The sequence below is a fragment of the Triturus cristatus genome, chromosome 10 (assembly GCF_964204655.1).
Source record: "Triturus cristatus chromosome 10, aTriCri1.1, whole genome shotgun sequence".
In the NCBI taxonomy this organism is placed as follows: domain Eukaryota; kingdom Metazoa; phylum Chordata; class Amphibia; order Caudata; family Salamandridae; genus Triturus; species Triturus cristatus.
This window is the reverse complement of record NC_140593.1, coordinates 586,974,561-586,999,091: the sequence shown is the minus strand read 5'-3', so window position 1 is coordinate 586,999,091 and position 24,531 is coordinate 586,974,561. Positions and strand designations below refer to the sequence as shown.

Sequence of the window (24,531 nt, the reverse complement as noted above, 5' to 3'; positions counted from 1 at the left end):
TTGGAAAGGAGATTACACCGAGTGCTTAGCATTTTGCACCTGGATGAATACACTGAACCCTTATCTGAGATTCTCACACACCATTTCTGACTCAGCAGTTCCCTTCTTGGACCTCTGTATCCGCCTCAGTGACAATAAGGTCACCACGAGTCTTTACCGCAAACCCACTGACAGGAATAGCCTGCTCCTCTTTAGCAGTTTTCATCCTAAGGCATTGAGGGAAAATCTGCCATTTGGGCAATTTTTGCGCATCAGGAGGAATTGCAGTTCTGTGACAGATTACCAGAAAGAATCAGGCACGCTCATGGATGATCTGCTTAAACAAGACTATCCTCGTCATGTGGTAGCGAAGGCTCGTAAACGAGCCAGGAACAACAACAGGGAGAGCCTGTTGGACACCAACATCAAGGTACCTGATAAATCCATCACATGTGTCACTACCTTCACTCCGGACTCTAACAGGATCAAATCCATCATCAAAAAACACTGGGGCATTCTGAACACTGGTGATTTGGAATTACAGACCCCTAGATTTGCATTCAAGCGCACAAGTAACCTTAAGGATCTACTGATCCATACTAGACCAAAGAAACCTACCAACAGCTCGCAAAGAATGCTATGGGATCTTCCCCCAGTAAAAGGGCACTATCCCTGTGGGTCATGCTCCATGTGTCCCCAGACTCTTACCAGCAAAAAAGTGACATTCCCTAATGGTCTAACATGGATCATTTCCAAACATACAAATTGTAACTCTTCGAACTGTGTCTACATGATGAAATGTCCTTGTGGTCTTCCCTATATAGGCATGACGACCCGCCCAGTTAAGACACGCATGTTAGAACACAAGAGTAGCTTCCGATGCGCTAAAACCAATACTAAAATGACTACGCATTATCACCTTGAACACCATGCCCCTAACTCCTTCCAATGGATTGTCCTTGAAGCACATCCTCAAATGTCACAAAGAAGCCTTTTTAGACTTGAACAGCGGTGGGTCCTTAGACTGGCTGCTGATACTACGGGCCTCAATGAGGAAATTCCTTGGAGTAAGTTGACCTGATTTCACCATTTTTGCTCTCCACACCATTACACTCCTCGAGTTGCTACATCCATTTGTTTGTAACTCCTAAAAATATTCTCAAACCTGCTAGTAATTATGAGTGTTGTGTGTGGTTTCCTTTGAGTATGAACTCCTCAATTGCTTCGTGACTTTACAGTCCCTTGCGCGCCACTGTAACCCCTATGGAGTCTGTTACGAAACCAGAGTGCCCCCTGTACAACGGCAATTTGTTATTATCTGGCGCGTGTCGTTTTTCACTGCCCTTGGGTTGCCTTCGCGTTGTTTTACATTTCCATGACAACGAGCAGGACGCGCAGCGCCGTACGTTTTGGGCTGTTAGCACTCTAACATGCTCTACGTCAGCACGCTCTCTTCCGGCGTCACCTGCCTCTCGCGTGAGTTTGCCGGTGGGGTCGCTATACAGGCATGGTCCGTACACATGCCACAAGTCTACAGCGGCTGGCGCGTTACTAGGTGGACGGCGTCTTCGGAGTCACGGAACCGTGAGTACAGTAACAGGATACTGAGAGCGTCTCCATTGACGTTAACGCTTCCTTTCTTCTCTCATGCAATGTCTTCAATTATTGCACCACGCTGGTCCCACAAATGCGTTGTTGGTCCGCGCGGTCTACAATGGCTATACCTACTTTCCCTTGTTCCCCGTTTTTTTCCCCCTGTACGTGGGAGGTCGATCTTTGTAGCTCCCACACTGGTGGATACATTCCTATTTGATTATTTATCTTCGCTTGCATCTTGGCAAATTGGAAGCTTCATTACTATAGCTTTCCTTTCATTGTGTCGAGGCGGTCGACACTGAGTCATTTACCGCGTGTCCTGCGACTAGTAAGACAGGAGTGGTGCTTGTTATTCCGCTTTCCGGACTGCTCCCAATCATTTTGGATGCATTTGTTTAACAACATTTTTAATTGTTCGGTATCCTTTGTTTCCCTCATCCCAGGACACTAGAATTTAGTGTGTACTCCCCCCGGCCCTGTATGCAGCACAGCCCAGGAGGGTGAGTCTTTTGGATGACTTATCTATTATAATCTGATGGGTTCTGGTATCAATTATTGGATATTGTGCCTCCTCCTTATATTTGCTTTTGGTTCTTTAGAAGTCCTCCATACAGTGCTCAATAGCTTTGCATGCCACGGTTGGCTTGACACCACCAATTGTCTTAAGTAACTGTTGTTGCAATGCTAATGTTTTAAATTTTACTTGTTGTTATTTTCCTTCTCTGCAGGTGTGCTTTTTAGCTACGGTACCACACTTTTTTAGGGTGCTGTATGCGTGCTCACCACTTAGTCTCTTATAGACACTGGGCACCACCAAAGAGGTGTAGGTAGCCGCAATAATTCCCCGGTCCTGATGAATTGCCATTTATTATATACAAAGGCAAGAAACATGTTGACCTATTGACCACGTCAGCACATACACTCACTTAACTACTGGTGTCACATGTGCGGACTATACATTTTTTAACCAGGATGGTGACCACACTGTATTAAAATGATTTAGTGGATCACCTACCCCTGTTTTAATCTCTTCACTTCAACCTCATATGCACCTACACTCACTTATGTCTTAATATTGTTTTTTTTCCCACCCCACACACACATCACTCACCGGCGTTGGAATAAAAGATCTCCGCTAGGAAGGCCCTATTAGGTGCCTGATCGGGCATTGCACCCGCCGGCCCGATAAGGAGCAAAGACCCGGTGATGAAGCAAGACACCCGCTTGTTGGGTGTGTGAGGGTCTTCTTTTCCAAACAAGGAGTAACTTTTACTCCTGCTATTCACCACAGTTCCCTGCTACCACCGTGTTACCCCCTTGCTATTCTGTCACACCTTGCATTCACGTTAGGAACTGCATACCTTCTGTTTTCACTTATTCATGGGCATGTATGCTGGACCTTGATAACAATAAAATTCATTGTTATTACTTTAAGCCCTCTCTTCCCTCGATTTGTTTGACACATCTCTGTGTGCCATGCCCAACACCCACATTGCCAAAGCATATGTCAGTCACCCCTCTGGCTGGGTGCCTTATGCCCCTGGTGTGGGCGCAGGAGCCCTGTGCCCCTACAGTACCCAGGTCCATTCCCGGGCACTGTAAGTGCAGTGCTGCCATTTAAGAGTACATGGTGCTGAGAGCTCGTTAGACACGAGCTCCACAGCACTATAATGGCAACACTAAAGACTGTGAAGTTTGGTATCAAACTTCTCAGCACATTAAACCCACACTGATGCCAGTGTGAGATTTAATGTACCAAGCACCCCAGAGGGCATCTTAGAGATGCCCCCTTACAACTAACCTACAATCCACGTCTGCTCTGAGGCTGCCCAGGCTGCCACACAGCAGACAAGTTGCTGGACCCCTGGGTGGGAGAGCCCCTGCTCTCCCGGGCCTGCAACAATGCACATCCTGGGTGAGGTGAGAAATCTCCTCCCCCAGGATGAGCAAAGGGAAGCTTCAAAGGCCTGCCGCCTCTAGGAGTTTCCCCAGGCCCCTGCAACCCCCCACTCTGGCGGGAAGCTTGGCCGGAAACCCTATACAAGGACAGGGGATTTGCCAGCCTGCTCACCCCACCCCTCAGGTGGGGGAGGCGAGGTGAAGCACATCTCCGGGCTCTCGCCATCTTGAAGATGGGAGGCCCTACCCTATCAGGATTAGGCTACTGCCCCCCTCCCACAGGAGAGGGGCAGGATAGGGGGTGTACCCACCGCAGGACAAGGACCCATTGGTCCCTGGCCTTCACCTAACTGTAACGCCCCTAAATCTAGTATTTAGGGGCACCCTGAACCTTCCTTCCCCAGATTCCAGATTCCGAAACTACAAGAAGAGCGAGAAGAAAAGACCTGCCCTGCAGCTGCAAAGGAGAGGGAGACACCAACTGCTTTGGCCCCAGCCCTACCGGCCTGTCTACCTCGGACTTGCTCCTGCGCCAAACCCGGCATCTCTTGTGGCCAGCAACCTCAGAAACCCCGGAGGACCTGGCTACCTTTGAACTCTGATTCCCTGGGACTCCCATGAGTAGAGGCTCTACTCAGAACCTACCTTTCACCCCTGGCAGCAGCCCGGAACCGCGATCCCAGCCCACTCTCCACCCGCCAAGCCTGGCCGGAGTGAACTAAACCCACGAGGACGACCCCACGGCGACTGACCCCGAGTCCGGCACCCAAGGACCCCCCTCGACTATCCTGAAGAAGCCTGCAGCCTCAGAACAGAGTGCCACCCCAACCGCGATCAACAAGAGGGTAAGATTTCCGACATCAAAAGGCACCCCTGCACCCGGCGCCCCACGGCCCTCTGTGCCCAATCCCGAGGTACCTACCTATCCTCCAACTACCCAACTTACCCCTCGAAGTGGTGGTGGCACCTGAAGAGTCCTCGTTCCCGAGCCTGCAGTCTTTTTCCAAACCGGAGATTTCCCATAGGAATCAATTGAGCGCCCGACGGCTCAAAAGCACCCTGCACCCAGCCGCCCGAGTGGCCTTGGCAGTGAAAACTCTACTCTAACCTACTTCCCCACTTGCCCTGAGTAAGTGACCAGGAGCCCAGCTCCCACAGCCGCGTGGCTTGCCCGACAGCAGCCACCAACCCAGGCTCCCCTATCCCTCATAGGATAACATTGGGCCTAACTCTCTCTTCACCCGGCCGTCCTGAAACCGCTGAGGGTGAACTGACTGTACCTACCTGACACTGGGGGACCCCTGAGTCTATGCCCAGAACTTCAACTCTGCCAGTCGAGTACTTACCCTTAAACCGCTAACTTCATTTTCCTCATAGGGTAAAATTGACTGGCTTTTTCTTGGAAATTCTTCTAAGTGTGGACTTTTCAAAACTCAAAATATTCACCAAAAATCAGCAGAGTACCAAAACGAATTTACTCAACTGCTCTTAGGTGAGCTCCCAGTGCTGGATCTTGGTGCCCAGCACTGACTCTGAAAAGTACCCACAACTATACTTACCTTTAACTCATTTTTCTTCCATAGGAAACCATTGACTGTTTTTCTGTGAAATTTCTTCCAACTGTTGATTTCTGCAATTTCTAAATATTCCTCAAAAATCGTATAACATCTGAAAACGTAATTACTTACCTGTTTTGGATAAAGGTCCCAGTACTGAGTCTAGACACCCAGTACTGGATTACAAAAGTAACGATAACCTACTGCACCTGTAACCTACATTTCCTTCCATAGGGAATCATTGATTGTTTGCTCTGAAATATTTTCTAAGTGCTAACTTTTGAAATAGCTAAATATTAGTTAAAAATCATTACAATACCAAAGTCGACTTTCAACAGCTGATTCTGAGAACTGACCCAGGACTGGATCTAGGATCCAAGCCTGGAATTACAAAAGTAATCTAATAAGTAATCTGTTGCATATAATTTAAATGCATCATTGAGCTCAATGTATTGAGTTTAGAAATAGAGTTGCCTACTGCAACTACTTGTAACTGTTTACTAAAGTCTATTGCATATACAAAAGTATTTTTATGAAACATCTCCTGTCGAGAGTATATTTTAATTCCAAGTGTTGGTTCTAAAATAAAACAAGCATATTTTTTTTTATATACAAACCATTGGCCTAGAGTTCAGTTATTGAGTGTGTGAGACCATTTGCTGACTTTGTGTGTGCAACAAATGCTTTACACTGTCCTCTGATACGGTCTTACTGCTCGACCAAGCTACCACTTTAGAGAGTAAGGTTATATCTAACTTTAGCCTCTGTCAAACCCTGGGGGACTGTGGACTCTGTACACCCTGTACCTATTAAGGAACAGTATATACAGAGCCACTTTCTCACATGTGTACCTTTCGATAGTCATGCAAACCATGACTGCGTTTCAGGGGTAGTGCTTGATTTTCTCCGATTTCCCTAGAGTAGATGTATGGCCTTATTTTGGACTGGCTTCTATTGTATGGACTGAATATCTCCTCCCATAACCTCAGGAGTAATTCATGTCAAATGAGTTTTGATCCTTATTGATTTAGTGAACAAAATTATGTGTTGGTTGCTCTGCCAATATGCACTATTTGTCCTGATGACCATTCAAGTTTAGCTTGGTCGAAACGCCGTCAACGCCTATGTGTGGTCTTTACTGAAGAGAACGCAATCTTTGCTATCCATTTTTTTTGTTTTATCTAAACAGTCTGTGTATAAAGTTATCCTCAGCCACTGTCTGTTTACATTGTCAATTCTTTATATCCTTCGTTTAACTGAGCAAGCACCACTGTCCAATGAACAAATTGTTTTTATATTGGTCTTATTCAATTTTGTACATATTGTAATTTATGTAGGGGTATCATTTTGTAATAGTTTGCTGTTCTGTATAGTTTGTGATGTATTTTTTGTGACATTTTGTTATGATGATCAATTTATTTTGTGTTTAATGTCTTACTTCAAACTGTTAAGATTCTTGTCTTTACCTTGCCCCTGGTTCAGGTAATAGGGCTGCCCCTGTTGGTGGTAACTATCCCCTGCCCTCAGCCACATTTGGAACCAGGACAGGTAGGAAGTTAGTTATGCAGGGAGGCATGGTGCAATACTAGGCCAGTCACACCCCTAAGGTGTGCTGCCTGATGTGACCCACAAAAGGAGTATTCCACCATCTTGACTTTGGTGGAATTAGGAACTCTGGAACAGGGTTATGCCCAATCCTCCCAAGCAGTGGTCATATAGGGGGTGTTGTGACCCCGAGGGTAAGTAACCCATTTGCCACTACCCTTCACGCCCCTTAATGCACCTACATCTAGAATTTAGGGAGTTCCCCCTGGCACCAGGAAATTGGATTTGATTGACTCCAGAAGGACACCAAAGAGCCGCAAACACTGAGGAGCAGCAACTAACTTGGCTCAAACCCTGACATTCTGCCTGCTGTGCACACACAGAGGTCCTGGAAGAGATTTGAGGACCTGCGTGGGCACACTCCCCTCTTATCAACAACTAAACACAATGAGACCGTGGGTCCAGACTGAGTGGCTGAGAAGGTGGACTTAAGAGAACCAAGTGCAACATAGGGGATATCCCTTTTCAGGACGGTTCCCCTCACACACCATCGGTGTCATGCTTCATCATAGGGGTGCCTCCTCGAGTCAAGACCTAGTCCTAACGTGGGCTACAAACCCCCACCCCCCCTATGAGGGAGGAGCTCAGGCATGTTTTGAATGGGCAGCTGGGTTATACTAAAACCCTGTGTAAGCTAGGTGTATGAAGAAATCATGAAAAAATGTGCAGTGCTGGAATGAGGTGATAGTGAGTTTAAAACTGACTGCGAGGCTAGCTGACACCAGACTTTATTTAGCTACCTAGCAACAGGATTAAAAAGCAATAAGCTGGGTTATGGAGCCGACTACCATTAGAGACAGCCACATACACTTGATCAACCTGTTTCATCCATCAGACTCATCAGGATCGGTTAGTAAATAGCTACTGCAACTAGTGTGAAGGTGCACAACAAAAATGTGAAGGTGCCTTTGTATCCTGTACTGAACCAGAATGGATATGTCCAGTGGACCTCACCGATGGAACCAATCTAGGGTAAAATTGTTACCACTTCTGTCCGGGGCTAATTTAGATGTAGGTACATGCGCCAACCAATGTTGGGTGGAGATCGTTGTCTCCCGAGGCGGGTGTCCCTGACAATTGTGACAGACTACTTGTCTCGCAGCTGTCCAGTCTCCTAAAGCCTAAAACGGCTGCCAGCACTACTGAAAATAACTAGCATCTTTCGTAGAGTGGCAGAGCTAATTACTTGCATCCTGGAGGCACCAAAACGCAAGCTGTGGTTTACCGAACTGCTGACCCCCGGCCTCACGGACGCAGCAGCCACCCAGGAGGAGGCTTTTCGTGCTCCCAGAGGTCAGCCCAGTCTCCCAATCAAGTAATGACACTAGACCCTCTAGCACTAGTACCCGGGTACCGGACTCCTTGCAGCAGCCAAGACTTGTTGGTGGTCTAATACGGTCACCAACCTCAGACTGGCCAGCCGACGAGGGACACAAACACAGCAGAAGACATGATCTATAGTGGCCCAGCTGTCAAGTTGTGTCCCACCTTCAGGTAGTCACCTAAAGCCAGTGTCTCAGACTGCTGTATCATGACACCTCAAAGCACCTCTACATCTGAGCCCCACAGCCAGAGTCCAAGTGAACTGATGGTGTCCAGGACCTGAGCTCACCCTTGGCAGCCTCTTTCTGAGGGCTCACTAAAAGAGTCCCTCTGACTGCTGCATCCCACCGGACCAAAGACCACTGCTTACGAGTCCCACAGGCAGAGTCCGGACCAACCAACAGTTTATCCTGGCTCCAGAGACCCTAAAGACCCAAGCTCCCCTTTGGGTTCGAATCGACTGCTCCACCCCCAGTCTGTCCCCGCCCCCCGTCTTCACTTGCAGCTTTTTGCTGGAACCTTTTCTCATTGACTTCAATGGGCTGCTCAACCTCAAAAAGCACCTCTGTACCTAGACACCCAGAGCTGACCTGTTGGTGCTGTTGGCCTCTACTTAAGTAGCGAAGAACAGTCCTGCAAGTCGTTGACAAGTGGTCTCGTGCAGTGTGTTTTCCTCGCAGGTCAACATGACCGCAAATCCAGTATTGTCTATGTAAATGCTGAAAACCTACCTTGAAAAATACTTACCAGATCACAATGATCTTGGTGCCTAAAATAATATAAAAATCTGTTATTTTTATAAATTGGTGTTGGATTTCTTTGTGTGTGCACTACAGGTGCTCAGCATTCCTCTTTTTTATTAGCCTAAGCTGCTCGACCACAATAGCACAAAAATAGAGCACCTGGATTTTGGAAGAAACCCGGGAACTCAATAAGGGTTTCCCGAAGTCTCTATACAGTGTACTTCGTTTTTAGTGCACTATATAGAGCCAGCTTCCAACACCACTCTTATGTGCAAGATGAACAGCACAGTACATATATGGACAAAGTTTTGCGGGTGTCTCTCCCTTCAGCTGTACCCTCATACATGTCCATTTATCTTTGCCGTGTTCTGCCCATGATGCCAGTGAGGATTCGACTGTCCTTGTTTTCCTCACCTAGGGCCTGTTTGGCTTCCTTCAACCCATCAGCTCTCTTACCCCGAGTTTGCACTGCAAACCCTTTCCCCACCGCCCCTTTGCTGGGACCACATTTGACTCCACCTCCAACTTGCACGTTGCTAGCAGTGCCCCCAGATTTCCTTGTAGTTTTATCACCTTAACATCATATATAATTGTAGAGTGACTTCAGACAAAGTAATGTAACCATGAGCTCTGTTTCATCAGTGTTCAAGCTATATATAGTGAGGTGTGAAGTCCCCAACAACTATCGCGACAGCTATAAGCACATACCAAACAAATGTATTAAATAACACTGAGGGCAGAGAATAGTACCCAGACTGGTCAAGCGCAGTTTCGTCAAATTCGATGGTTGTTCAGGCACACCCATTAGACTGCTCCAGTGTCCCTCAAAGCAAGGAGTTGTACTGTTGATGTAACCTATGTATAATCTCCCCCAACCGCTTTCCATGTCAAAGCTATCGGTCTTTAAGTACAGCACCAACATAATTTGTAACCTAATACACCAACTCTGCTTTCAGCAGCTTGGTGCTTGCTCCAGCCCAAGTAACTCATACGCTGTCAATAACACACATCCTGTCTCCTCGTGAGGAGAGATGTGGCCACCTGCTGCTCCCACAAAGTTTTCTCTTTCCGTCACCACTAGCGACAGGAAAGCATTAGGTTTGCAGGACAAGGCTCATCGGTCTAGTGCAGCCCACCTGCTGCTTTCCTTGGATATTAGAGTAGCCCCTGAGTGAGGCGTTGCCACAAACAGTTGCAAGCTTTTTCTAAATAAACCTTTAAAAGCCTCAATTTTCCTGAGTAATGTCTTGATGCCACCCTCCTCCATTCGCTAAAATGAAGCAGTTCCACCTCTCTCCTTTTCTGCACTTTTTTCCATCTTTGCTACAGTGACAGGGAAGCAGTAAGCTTCCCTAAAGCCTAATAGACCGATGCCTCCAGGGCAGCAGGCTGGGTGCTTCTTGAAGTAGGGTGAGCAGTAACAGCCAGGTCCTACACTTGCCTTGACAGGAACACAGACCATCACATATATCGGCAAACACACCAGCAGTTCCCTGTTGCAGAATCTCTCCTTCGCCTTTACACCGCCATCACACCAACTGATTATATCTGAGTGAAGCTGCACCACTGCTACACCCGTGTGTACTCGAAGCATGCACTGCTGCTACTGAGCTGTTTGATTTTTAATTGACAACCTAAAATGCTGGATCTGCAGTCCATGCTTGTGTTGGTGTGAAAGCCTATAATGCAGGTGCGCATGCTGTACCCAAGATGTATGTTAGTGAAGTGTGGTTTGAAACTTTTCACTATACAAAAGTCAATGCAGTTGGTGTTGTCAATCCTTGCTTGTGTTTGTGTCTGGTTGTTGTCTGGTGTAAAATTCCTCTGTTGGTAATTAACGTATTTTACTGCATGACATTGCTATTATGTTGAAAATAAATAGATTTGAGGTCCGTTTATTAGGTCTCGGCTAGCGAAGACTGCGCTTGCGCAGTCTCGCTCGCGAGATTTAATGTTTTAGAAGTGGGGCTTTAACCCGCCCCTCTTCTTCCCTCTTCTCCATTGGCTGGCCTCTTAAATGCTGGTCAGCCATTGGAGAAGGGGCTTCTTTGGAGAGACAGCTCGTCTTTTTCGTATTCGGGGGGCGTGTTTTTTACTTTCTTTCTCTCCTCTGGAATGTAAACATTCCAGCCAATGGCAAGAGGAGAGAAAGAAAAACACGCCCCGAATACGAAAATGCCACTGCGTTTCTTCGAGGCATTTCTGCTTGACCTCGGAGAAAGGCGGTGGTGTCCCGGCGTCCGGACGCATTTGTTAATTTCCAATATGTCTCAGTTTTTAGGACAAAGGTCACGTCATTCTGCAAAGGTTAATTCTAAACTATTCTCTCCTTTCAACAGGCGCCTCTACAGTCTGAAGTGATTTAAGCTATTATCTGTTTTATTTGAGGCAGCACAGGAGGAGGCTGGCTGTGAGCTCTCTGCAGAAGCAAAGACAGAGCGGGGACGAGGGCAGGGGGGCTCAGGGTGGAGGTCCAGCCACAACTCACATTATATAAACATAGCCTTGTGACATTATTCATGTTGTATAAACGCATGTGTATATTTATATACACACACACACACTCTACATTTACCGGGCTACGTAAAAACCAGGACATGCCAGACATGAAAGTACCACGAAAGACTTTAGTCCTACTTTTATGTTGACCTGTCCCGTTTTTACCTTAATGTCGGACCAAGATGCCCTGAGCAGTGCGCGCTCGGGCTATCAGCGCATTGCTGTTTTGTACAGCTGAACCGATAGTAAGGACAAACAGCAGTCAAACAAACGGATCGGTGCTCTTCGGAAACCCGTCCAAGGCTTTCACGATCAACCAGGATGACGCGCCTCGCGCATTCTAGAGATTAGGCTGCCAGATGGTTCCGTATTCATGTTGAAGTATGCCCCCCTGTGGCCAATAGGGATAGATGCAGTTATGTTTCTATTTAATTCAGAGTGTTTGAGTCCAATATCCTGAAACATTGCTGCCCTTTAAAATGTAGAACAGCGAATCCAGAATATATTTAGTCTCGGATTACAAGCATTTGAACGCTCTACAGATGGGACGTCACAGCACAGGCCAAAGAGCACGACCTCTAAATGATCACAGGACTACAGCATAACTTTAGCATGAGCATGGTTTCACCCACGAGGCTTGAGACCGAATTCAGAGGAGGTGGACCACAAGACAGAGCAATGCCAATAGGTCTGGCTTTAGAGGAATGTTGTATGGTAATGTGAAAACATTGCAAGAAAACAGCATGAGAATGGATATATAGTTATGTTTGAGCAAATAACTATAGAATAATATTGCTCTAGGTTAAAATGTCAGGTGACAGTTGGACTTTCAAGCCAGACCAAAACATCTTTGTAGGTTCATGACTGCCCTTCCTTCCATCTGTGCTGCTGCTAGAGTAAACACATTATCTAGTTATCTGGGACTCTTTAACAGCATTACGAAGTCATGCGCGCGACCCCTGAAAATTCAAGCTCAGGCAGCTTGCTGGTCCTCTGTGGGGGTAACATGCTGCTGATGTGTATTCTCGAGTAAACTTTCGGATTTGGAAGTGAAATGGCACCTTCATTTTAGGTGGGCCCTTTATTTGATAATGTTTCTATCCCGGGATTGTCACCCATTTTGTTGAATTTCTCGATGCAGTTGGTTTAAGTGTCCTTCAAAGCACTGCCTATGACGGGACAGCCAGCCTGACAAAGCCCCCGGAATCAAATGGCGTGTGGCCAACCCGTGAGCCTGTCCCATTGCATTGTGTTCTCTCCACCCCCCCCCCAACACCTCCCGAGAAGCAGAAGGACAAGCAGCAATACAAAGGGCAGGATAAGGGCTCCTATGGGGGCGGTGGGAGGGGCGGCACTGAAAGGAATTAGGGACAGAGCGGGGAAAGAAGTCAGTTCGGGAAAACTGCTCTAAATTACTTGGCGCCTGTAATTTGAATAAATGTAATATTTCAGTTGGGAGAGAAAATCCAAGGTAATGTGGGGTTACGTGAGGCCAGGGGACGGAACTACAGATAATGTTTGTGTCTCCCACATGGAATTTGCTCCGGCAGAGGGCAGGACACGTCTCAGCAGCTTCCTGATGTTTCAGACCTAACCATACAAAATCCTGAGACCAATGAGTAATCATCATGGCAAACCTAGAGAAAACCTCAACAGCTTCCTTAACTTTCTGTTCTTTTGCGAGGCAGAGAGTAACGACTATGGCAGGAGTGTTCGCTGACCAATCTGTCAATTTTTATTAGTCATTTATTTTTTAAATATTTAATTTTTTGTGATAAATGCAAAGATCTAGAAACAACGGTGCCACTTCTGCTTTGGCTCAATGTGTATGTGTCTAGATCTGTGTGTGGGTGGCTGTGTGTGGCTGTGTGTGTGTGGGTGGCTGTGTGTGTGTGTGGGTGGCTGTGTGTGTGTGTGTGGGTGGCTCTGTGTATGTATGCCTGTGTTCTGTGTGGGTGGCTTTTTTTGTAGGTGGCTCTAAGCGTGGGTGGCTCTGTCTGTGTGTGGGTAACTGTGTGTGTAGGTGGCTCTATTTGTGTGTGCGTTGCTCTATGAATAGCTCTGTGTAGGTGGCTCTGTGTGGGTGGCTGTGTGTGTGGGTGGCTTTGTGTGGGTGGCTCTGTGTGTGGGTGCAAATGCAATAGGTCGCGCATTTGAGAGAGATTAACCTCTTCAGTGCCACGCCCTTTCCCCGCCCTGTGCCAGGCGTTACATTAGCGGGCGAGGTTCATGGCGAGATAGTCTCGTCATGGGCACAGCGCAACCGTGCTCCATGACGAGACTATCTCGTCATGGGCACAGAAGAGGTTAAGCTAATGACATTGTAAATAACAATGGCGTTTCTTTAAATGTTTTAAAAATAAAAAAATAAGCAGTGCCAATAGCTCTAACTTTAACAATGCCGAGACCATTGCATTGTAAATGCTTGTTTATTTTTAAATGAATCTCCCTGCCTGCAAACATTCATTCACAAGAGTAAATTGAAAATCCAAGTTTGCCGATTGCTGCAGTAACTCCATACCAGATTGTGCGATTTAGCGGTCTGCTAACTTTCATTGGGCTGGTTGTGACATGCTTACTGTTTTCTGTTGCTTTTAGCTCCATGTTGAACTTAGCTGATGTGTCCTATTTATTTTTCTTTCAGGTTAAGAAGGCAGTACAGGCTTTGCTAGCTTACACAAAAAAGGGCGATGGTTATTCCTTGTTGCTAAATGAACATGACCACATCCTTCTGATGGTGAATGTATGGAAAATTCTAGGACGGGATCAATGCATCAAAATGTAATTGCTCATTTCTTTAATGTTTGTTCATTGTTTGTAGTTTCCGAAGCAACATTAATTTCTTTGTTTCAGGGCCACGTGCGTCCTAGCTAAAAGAAAAAAAATAACAACGCTGTTAATCCTACCGTTGTTGCTGGATGGGTTTTTATAGTCTGTACAGTCTTTCTGTATGAAGGTGCTAGATATTCACATAGAAAGCACTAGTAATCCTCTTTGCCTGCAATCTAACCACTAAATTAGTGACTGTGGGACTGGCTAAACCGAAAATAGTGATGTGCCATTTTCGACTTAACCCACAGTTGTTAGATACGAGGCAATCACTTCTAACCTTGTTCCCTTTCAGTTGCACTGTGCCGTGATAGTGAGGACTAGTGTGTGATAAGCCTGTTACATAATGAAATAACTTCGCTGTAGTTAACAGTTGCTCAAATGTTGGTTTATTAGTACCATTCCTCTTTCAGTTTTGTGGCTTTAATAAATCTGCATGTAGGCCTTTAATAGCTCTTATCACAATGGTACAAGATCTCACAGTAATCTACTATTGCTTTAGGACTTCTTGCAACGCATCAAGTTATTTCATGGTAATGTGCCTGAATGTTTTTAAAAATGTATTTTTAGTTTAATATCGCAGCAGTCCGGCCTCTAGGGCGTCAGCACTTAAACAGTTTGTAAAAATCCAATTGGTCGCACACTGCTCTACCTACCAGCGTGTTGCCCCAAAGAATTGTGGTCCCTGAAGTCAGCGTCGGCGGGTACGCCTATGCCCGAGTCTTGAGTGCAAGTAAGTGTAGCGTTAGCCATCCCTGGACACGTGTTTCGAGGTAGTTGCCTCTCGTCAGCAGGGAGTAGGTGAGTGTGTAGGGTTGCTGTGTAGGCTGCTAAAATAAGTGTTCTCAGGTAAAGTACCTCTCGTAGCGCGCAGGTGCGTAACCATGAGCTCGTCGGCTCCACCGGCTCAAGGAGCCTGAATATTAACAAAAGTCCAATTGGTTGCACACTGCTCTACCTACCAGCGTGTTGCCCCAAAGAATTGTGGTCCCTGAAGTCAGCGTCGGCGGGTACGCCTATGCCCGAGTCTTGAGTGCAAGTAAGTGTAGCGTTGGCCATCCCTGGACACGTGTTTCGAGGTAGTTGCCTCTCGTCAGCAGGGAGTAGGTGAGTGTGTAGGGTTGCTGTGTAGACTGCTAAAATAAGTGTTCTCAGGTAAAGTACCTCTCGTAGCTGACTTCAGAGACCACAATTCTTTGGGGCGACACGCTGGTAGGTGGAGCAGTGTGCGACCAATTGGACTTTTGCTATTATTCAGGCTCCTTGAGCCGGTGGAGCTGACGAGCTCATGGTTACGCACCTGCACGCTACAAGAGGTACTTTACCTGAGAACACTTATTTTAGCAGCCTACACAGCAACCCTACACACTCACCTACTCCCTGCTGACGAGAGGCAACTACCTCGAAACACGTGTCCAGGGATGGCTAACGCTACACTTACTTGCACTCATGACTCGGGCATAGGCGTACCCGCCGACGCTGACTTCAGGGACCACAATTCTTTGGGGCGACACGCTGGTAGGTGGAGCAGTGTGCGACCAATTGGACTACTGACACTTGAACAGTTTGTGTCCGCCAATTACAGCAAAACATTCAGAAAGTCTAGACCTAAAATAAAAATATATACATAGAATAGCAATTGGCCTCAATGAGTTGCATATGAAACAATAATTAAAGTAAGAGCGCATCATAACGTAACCTAAAGTTAATAGGACAGACTGTAGTGTGGGTTAGCCACTCCCTATTTACAACACTAAGTTAGCATAACCGAGCCAACTGTTAGAAAGCCAGCTTGCCGTTTCTGCTGCTTTGCACGCGACACTGTTATATGTTATTCATTTTAGAAATGCTTACTCGACTTTGCCTTACAGGATAACAGTTTATTGTTTGACATCTTAACAGTGTGCTGCGACCTTCGTCTGTACATCATGTAAAGAACAAGTCTAGGACACTAGACGGTGTAGAGTGTTGTGTTCAGATTGATCGTACCACTTTTTAAACATATCATACATGCAGCTGCCAATATCTGAAGGACAAGTGTCTTTAATATTACATTACAGAATGTCTTAGGATTCATTCTAACAGAAGAGCTGATGCATGAGAGAGCTAGCTGATCCTTTGTGATTCTACTAAGCTGATCCATACGGTATGGGGTCCCCCTTGTTAGCCTAAGAGACCTTCTATTAGTATAATAAAACTATTAGTTACTAGAGAAAGGAGTGTGGCTGTTTACCACTGTCATTATTATTATGATTGCTCCTTTCATTGTGTATGGTATTGTAACAATGCTGATGGTTCTGATCTTTTTTTGATAAACAAGTTTTTATTGTTTTAGACAACACAACAAAGGAAACTTTTAGGCCCTGTGAAGCACCATCACACATTAATACATTAGAAAGAGCACCACAAACCCACTCTCCCCCTGAAACCCTCCCCCAGCTTCCAAGTTGCCCCATTATGGTACGTTGCCCAGCCATTTCCCCCAGACTTTCCGGTATTTCTTGGGGCCGCCCCGCGCCTGGTAAAGAGTCCGTTCCTGCGCCGCACACCAATCCACCCCTGCACCCCATTTAGCTAAGCTAGGCGGCTGCGGCTGCTTCCATGCCGCTGCAATGTCTCGTTTGGCCACCATTAAGGCTGTCATAAGAAATATTTGTTCCGGGCGTGTGCCATCCAGGCCGTCAGTGATACCCAGTAGGGAGTGCCTAGGTTCATGTGGCACCTCCCACCCCAGGACCTCCGTAAGTTCGGACTCAACGCCCCTCCAGAACCCCTCCAACTCCGTACAAGACCATACCATGTGAAGGAAATCGGCCGGCTCAGAGCCACAGCGGGGGCAGGTCGCGTCAGCGGAGAGGCCCGCTCGGTGGAGGCGAGCTGGTGTAAGATAAGCAGTGTGTAGGTAGTAAATCTGGATAAGCCGCAGTTTGGCGGAGGCCGTCACCAAGCGGGGAGCCATAAGGGCGTCCCGCCAATCAGCCTCATCCAGGGGCCCCACCCATCCCACCCATCGTTCTTTAAGGCCTTCCAGGGATGTGGGGGTGCAATTAACAAGGGAGCGATAGATCTTGGAAATGCCCCCCCTCCCTAAATTACCCATCATTACGTGAGCCTCCGGGGGGCTGTGATCCGGCAGCCGGACGTCCAGTGGGGTGTAGGTGCGTATTGCGTGTCGTAATTGGAGATATCTGTAGAATTGGGAGGAGTGGAGGGAGAAGCGCTGCTGAAGCTCCGAATAAGAACACATTCGCCCCCCCCCCCGCCAAACGTCTCCCAACTGGGAAATGCCGAGGAGGTCCCAGGAATGAATGAATGAAAGCCCTCCAGCTCCGCGACTTCCCGCAGCCAGGTCCCGTGCCACAGAGGAGTGACACGGGTCAGCCTCCCCGTCCATCGGGTGTGACGGAGCGCCGCTCGCCAGGCCAGGAATATAGCTTTGGTGATATCCGGGCATGAGGCAGGGATGGAGGCGCCATACAGGCGGTCCTGAATGCCGGAGAAGCCCAGCTCCCCAAGCTCCACCCTGTAAGCCGGGTCGGATCATCCCCCTCCAAACCAGTGATGAATGTCCAGGAGGCGGGTGGCTAGATAATAGAGGTAGAGGTTAGACATGCCCAGGCCCCCATCAAAGGTGGGCAGGCGGCATGTCGACAGAGCCAACCGATGCCTCCCACCACCCCAGAGAAATCTCGTCGCCATCCCATCCAATTCGCGAAACCAAGGTCGCGGAAAGGAGAGGGGGGTATTCTGCAGCACATACAGGAACCGGGGGAGAATCATCATTTTGTAGAGGGCCACCCTCCCCAGCGGGTTGAGGGGCAGCTGGTGCCATCTCGCCAAGTCTACTTTGGCTTTCTTGACCAGGGGGGTCACGTTAAGCGCCCAGCTCAGCTCCGGGAGGAGGGAGACCCAGATGCTTAAATATTTAAAGGACAACCGGTGGAGGGGGATGGTCCCCTGCCAATCAAAACAATCCCGGGAGGGGTGCAAGGGAACCAAAACCGACTTCTTCGAATTCAGGGACAGACCAGACGCCCGGCCAAAACGGCCCAGCATGAACAATGCGCGCGGTCCAGAACGCGCCGGGTCGCCAAGATACAACAGGACGTCGTCCGCGTAGAGGGCGATTTTATCCCCCTCGATGCCGGGCCATTCCCAGCCCCGAATGAGACGGTCACTCCTAATCAGGGCCGCGAGGGGCTCCATCGCGAGCGCGAAAAGAAGGGGTGACAGCGGGCATCCCTGCCGCGTCCCCCGGCCAATTCGAAAAGGGGGCGACAGCGCTCCGTTAACCAAGACCCTAGCACGAGGGCGGGCATACAGGACCCGTACCATCCCCATGAACTTAGGGCCGAAACCCATATGGGCCAGGACGTCAAATAAGTATGTCCACCCCACCGAGTCAAAAGCCTTTTTGAAATCGGCAAGGAGGAGGGCGAGGTATGGAGTCAGGCGGTGGCGGTGAGCCAGGGCCACATGGAGGCGGTGGAGACAATGACGAGTGCCCCGAGCAGGCATGAAGCCACATTGGTCCGGATGAACCAGAGTCGACAAAAAGGGCCGAAGCCGCTGGGCCAGGATCGCCGCATAGAGCTTCACATCCGTATTAATAAGCGAAATCGGCTGGTAAGCTGCTCTGTCGGTGGACGGCGGCGTGGACCACAATTGTGGCCAAGTCCGCTTCTAAGGGGAAGGAGCCCTTCTCGATCGCCTCCGCATAGTGGGCCCGCAGCCGCGGGACCAGGCTGACCCTATACGCGCCATAGAATTCCTGGGGGAAGCCGTCGTGCCCCGGGGTCTTCCCAGCGGACGTACGCCCTATCGCGTCCCCAATCTCCTCCAGGGAAATGGGGGTTTCCAAGCCCTCCCATTCGTCCGGTCGAAGCCGGGCGAGGCGCACGTCGCTGGACGCGAGCAAAGTGGCCAAAGAAAGATCCGGCGCCCGGGCCCGGTAGAGCTGAGAATAGAACTGGGCGAAAGCAGCCGCTATTTCCACGGAGGAGGAATGGAGCACGCCCTCGGAATCAGTGATCGCCGGAATGATGCGTGATGCCCTAGGATAGGTGGCCAGGCGGTGCAACAGCGCGCCGTTTTTATCACCCCAGCCGTACACCCGCGCCAGCGAAGACTGCCAGAGAAGCTTGCCCGCCTCAAGGGAGCGTTGCCGAATCTCCTCACGAAGGAGCCGCAGCTGTCGGTCCATGGCCGGGTCGTCGAGCTCAGAGAGAGACTGTTCCAACCGCAGCGCCCGGCCCTCACAGGCAGTGAGCTGTCGCAGCTGCATCTGGCGGTGCCGCACCACATGCGCTTTAGCCGCGCCTCTGATGGTCGCCTTGCAGGCCTCCCAAAGGGTACCCGCCGAGGAGACCGAACCCTCATTGGTGCAGAAATACTGGGCAAGTTCAGTACCCACCGCCTTACGAAGCGTCTTATCTTGAAGGAACCAAGCGTTAAAGCGCCACATCGGCCGGGCCGCGTGAAGCGGAGGTCCCATACCCAAGAGGACCGGAGAGTGGTCCGAAATCCCCCTGGGGATGATCCGGACATCCTGGATGCCCCCACAATTGGCCGGAGGGACAAAAATCATGTCAATATGCGCATGAGAGCGATGAGCGGCCGAGGTATGGGTGTACTGGCGCGCGTAAGGGTGCCAGGTCCTCCAGGCGTCGCATAGGCCTCGGCCCATCCCGCCAGCTGCCTCGCGGGAGCCAGGATCGCCGAAACCGGACCCAAGGAATCCAGCTGAGGGCCCAAGACAGCGTTAAAATCCCCCCCAAGCACGACAGCGCCCAACGGGACGGTGTCCAACAGAGAGGCAGCGTGGGATAAAGCCTGCGACAATCCGGAGGGTGACGCATAGAGCGACAGGAAGCTGGTTGGCCTACCGTCGAGTGTGCCGCAAACAGCAATCCCGGTTCCATCAGGGTCGTGGATCGCCCGCTTAAGGACAAAGGGAAGGGAGCGGCGCAACAGGACGGCCACCCCGCGGGAGCCACAGGAAAAGCCAGAGTGCCACACCCGGTCATACCCATAGCGGGCTAAAAAGGGACATCTTTCACCGAGGAGATGGGTTTCCTGAAGCAGGAGCACATCGGCCCCCGCGCGCTGGGCGTACTTAAGGACCGCAGCGCGTTTAAGCCTATCCAGCAGGCCGTTAACATTCCATGATAGGATGCGCAGCTGGGCCTTGGGGGCTAAGTCCTCCATGGGGACGCTGGACGGGAGTGGCAGCGGGGGCAAAACACCCAGGGGGGCGCCGGTCGGACATCGGGCGGCAGGGACGCGCGGGGAGGGGACAAGGCGCATAGAAACGCCACAGGGAGAGCGAATGACATACAAAGGGAAGCCAGGGAAGGCCGGCCGAAAGCGGGCGCTGGCGGAGCGCATGTGAGTGGCAGTGGGAAGCCATACAGTGGCGCTCGCAAGAAGCTGTTGTGTGATAGGCCCAAGAAGAAACAAATCTGAACTAAAAGGAACACCCTCCCTAGGAGGAACGACCAACAAAACCCCCCACCCTACACTTCGAGAACAGAAGCATCTGTCTCCCTAACTTCAACAAACAACTACAAAACCCCAAGCAGAGGCGCTCGGGTGTAAAGAGCGTGGTGGACCCCTCCTGAAGTACGGATGGAATGTCGCTGTCCTAGGTTCCTACACCAGAGCGGAAGGCCGCTGAAGCCAAGTCCAAGATTGAGGCCCTTGCAGCGGGACCAGGCCGTCAAACCCTCCGCCTAAACAGAGGGCAAAGAAAAGTCATGCCAAATAGCTGGGCTGCGGGAGAGGTCTGTGTGCAGGGGGAGGGGGGTCGGGGGTGGGTCCGGTAAAGGCGATGAGCGGCGGCGAGACCCCCCAGCCGCTGGAGATGACGTCCCGGATGAGGCGGATGAGTCCCTCGGTCTCCTCCCCGACATACTCACGGATCGAGGCCCTGTTGTCGCCCCACCGCGGGGTCGCCGGGATTGCGTGCGCCTCCTGCGTCGCGGGCGCAGGCCCGGGGCTGTGTCCTGAGCCGGGGGTCGCTGGGTCGGCGACACCCGCCCGGGCTGGCGCAACGGCCGTTCTTCGGTGAGCCAGGTCCATGCCGCCCGGGGAGAATCAAAGAATAGAGTCTTGCCCTGGAAGATGACGCGGAGGCGGGCCGGGAACTGGAGTTGGTAGCTGAGGCCCAAGGAGCGCATCTTGTGTTTCACCTCCATGTACGAACGGCGCTGCTCCTGGACCTCTCGGGTGTAGTCCGGGAAGACCATGATGGGGTGGTTGTTATAGGACAGGGGGGCTTGCAACCGCGCTTCCCTCAGAATGGCGTCCCTGTCTCTGAAGTTGAGGATCCGCAAGATGAAGGGGCGCGGGGGGGCCCCCACTGGAGGCCTGGCCGCCAACGACCGGTGCACCCTCTCCACCACGAACCAGGTGGACAAGCCGGCTGCCGGCATCCAAGACTTGAACCACTTCTCCAGAAAGTCGTCGGTGCGGCCAGACTCGACCCCCTCCGGAAAGCCCACCAGGCGGAGGTTGTTGCGGTGGGCCCGGTTTTCGGCATCTTCCGCCCGTCGATGCAGCTCCTTGGAGTGGGCCGTGAGCTCCCTGACTTGGTCTTGGAGCTGCCGGATGTCATCTTCCGCCGTCGAAATACGGGATTCCGCCTCCGTGATGCGGGCTGTGGCGTTGCGGAGGTCTTGTCGCAAGAGCGCAACGTCCACCTTCCCGACCATCCCTTCCAGGGACGCGCGGGAGGCGTTGATGGCCTGCAGGATGGCGGCGAGGTCTGCGCCAGGAGCCGACGCAGTCTCACCGCCCGTGCCCGGAGGGTCCGAGCTGGTAAAGCGGTCAATCGTGGTTTGATGGGACGTGGTCTTCGACTTGGCGCCCTTGTCCTTACCCATGATGGCGCTCGGGATGTGTATGCCAGCGTCTGGGCCGGAGAAGGCGAGCAGTTGGCCAGTTGCGCCCCACTGCCAAGCGACCGGCCGGCGTGAAGCCAGGAACCGGAGGGGCCAGAAGAAAGGGAGAACAAAGGCGCCGCCGTACCCCGGCGGGGGGAGGCCAGGAGGCCGCTGCAAACACCACCTTCCCGCTCCGGGCCGAGCAGCCCCCTCACCTCACCAGAGCTGCTGCGGCGCGGACCGCCCCCGTAGGCGTCTTCAATTCAGGCACAGCCCCAGAGCCCTCTCACAGCACTCCCTCTCAGCAGATTCGCGGGTGTGCCCGATGCAGCAGGCCAGTCAGCGGACCCCCCCCCCCCGAACCCTGATCAACAGCCGGGGGGGGGGGAAGAAAATTGGGCACCTTCAACCCAGCCAGGGCCGCGGCCACGAGTGGGCACCCACGCCAGCTGCAGATGCCGGTGTCCATCGGACTCCGCCACTCCCCGCTGTGGGTCCCACTCAAGGCTCTCCAGAGGGCCGCCGCCCGGGCGCCGCCGGTGCAAGGCTTCAGCAGCGATGTCAGAGAAACAGGAGCCAGTCCCAGCACGGCCCTGTACGGCAGCTCACGCAGGTTCAAAGCAGCACCCGGCCGTCGTCCTTGCGAGCCTCCGCAGGTCAAGGGGGCACCCCAAGGCTCCGGTGACAGCACCCTGCCGGCCTGCAGATGGTCGGAGCAGCCTCTCCGGGTCCCGCGATGGGCGGCCAGCCGCCACCTGCCACACGGCCTGTGTCCCCAACCAGCGCCGCGGGACTCGCGCAGCAACCAGCGCCGGCCACGGAACCAGCCTGCCGCGTCCCCAACAGCCTCGTGACCAAGGGCAGCAGAACTCGGCCCAGGGAGCAGGAACACAGCCGAAAGTCGCACCCAGTGCGATGCCTCGGCCCCGCTGCAAATAGAGACCTCCGGAGCTCCGCTAGGACAGCGGGGGACGGATAAAGGCCGGATGAAAGGGGTCAGGCCTCAGGAGCCTCAGAGCTGCGGCCATCTTGATTAGCGCCACCTAGCGCTCCTGATGGTTCTGATCTTAACCATTTGTCTGCTAGTGTTAGCCAAAGTACTGCATCTTGGGACACGAGGTTTATAAAATAAACTCTTTAAACTTTACCGTGTCTGTATTAATCTGTTGTGGACTGCTAAATAAGTACAAACAGGTAGTTCGGATTCCCACCACTCCTGAGAAATATCTAAGTCGTATGTTCTGGTTTGTCTATACATTGGGACCGCCTAGCTAGGTCTAGGCTAACAAATGGGACACTAAGCTAGTCGGATATGGGGTTCTTGGTTCTGAGGGGAGTTTCTGGTACACCACAATTCTCTGAGGTCCTGGTTTCCTGCGCATAGTTCTGTGCATACACAGAATCCCTGCAACAAGACAACAATATGTCTACAAGTAAAATACGTACAAATATTAAGTGAAGAGCAACAGGACAGATTTGAGACCATCAGAGAAGATGAATCTTGATGTGGAATTGGGAGAGGTCCTGCATGAGTAGGAGGCTGAGAGCAAGATGATGGCTGGCATGTGTCATGTAACACTTGGAAGCAATGTTCAAAGTGAAGACTTCTAATGTATTTTTGAAAGAGTAGAATGATTATCCAGGATAACAAGACGTAAACCTTTCTGGATTTAGTAAGCGCGTCAACCCTACCAGAATGGGATTGCATTGCAGGTTTATACTGCAGTATGCAGGCATGCCTCATCCATACTTCCCTGCACATATGATGTATACGAATTGCAATTTTACATGCTTTGTTGTGCTTCAGGATATTTGCTAAAGTTTGACCGAGAACATGAAGGAAGAGAACCACTCATAACAAATGTTCTGTATCCATTTCAGTCATCTTTCTCATGGAATTCGACCAGAGACTTCAGAGGTTTGCCTTTTGATGAGATGAACCTAACATGATTGCAGAGCAGACTGAAGCATTCTATAAAAAGCTCTTAAATTAACATGGGATCAAACAGATTACACAGGTAAGGGAGAATCGACTGTTTCTGTGGTGCATAGCTCTTACAGTAGAGGTTGTCCATTCAGACTCCTTGTCACTTGAACGTTCAACATCCTTTTGGATAAGCCCTGTTTCAAGTAGTTTGGCTAACAATCTTGCATAGAAAATAAACAATCTATGCATGCTCTTCTTTCTTGCACTGTTTATTCCTCATTTTAGATCACATTAAGTGACAGCAGGATGTTGGGGAAGCAGAGTAATGAATAACTAAGTAACAAGTGGAGAGTTAGAAGGGTTTGGGTGACTAAGTCTATGGGAATGCCTCATTCATGCTTTCCTATACAGACTATGAGATATTTGGCTTTTGATCCTGTCTCCACATTCAGATTTTTGAGAAGGACCCTCTCTGATCTAATTTCAACTATGTAAAGGGCCATCTTAAGATTTTCTCTCATTCACTCAGTGCATTCTTCTACTTAAACCTTCACTTCTCTCTGCCCTAATTCTCTTTGAAGTAGAACTGGTGAGGAGCTTGCGACTTCTCCTTTGTCGAGGATCTTCCTGATGTCATCCCTTTGCCGCAATGTGGGTGGTTTCCATGATGTGGTTGGGTCTGAATCCTCAAA

General features: G+C 50.3%; 1 long non-coding RNA gene across 3 annotated transcripts in view; it reads left to right on the top strand.

Annotated features, from left to right (window-relative positions):
- LOC146789769 (uncharacterized) overlaps positions 1 to 24,531 on the top strand; it is a 310,950-nt gene that overhangs the window by 24,920 nt on the left and 261,499 nt on the right. For all 3 annotated transcript variants that reach the window (XR_014970159.1, XR_014970157.1, XR_014970158.1), the window contains exons 2-3: positions 13,845 to 13,981; positions 23,794 to 23,930. This is a non-coding gene — a long non-coding RNA (uncharacterized LOC146789769). The remainder of the gene's footprint in view (positions 1 to 13,844; positions 13,982 to 23,793; positions 23,931 to 24,531) is intronic.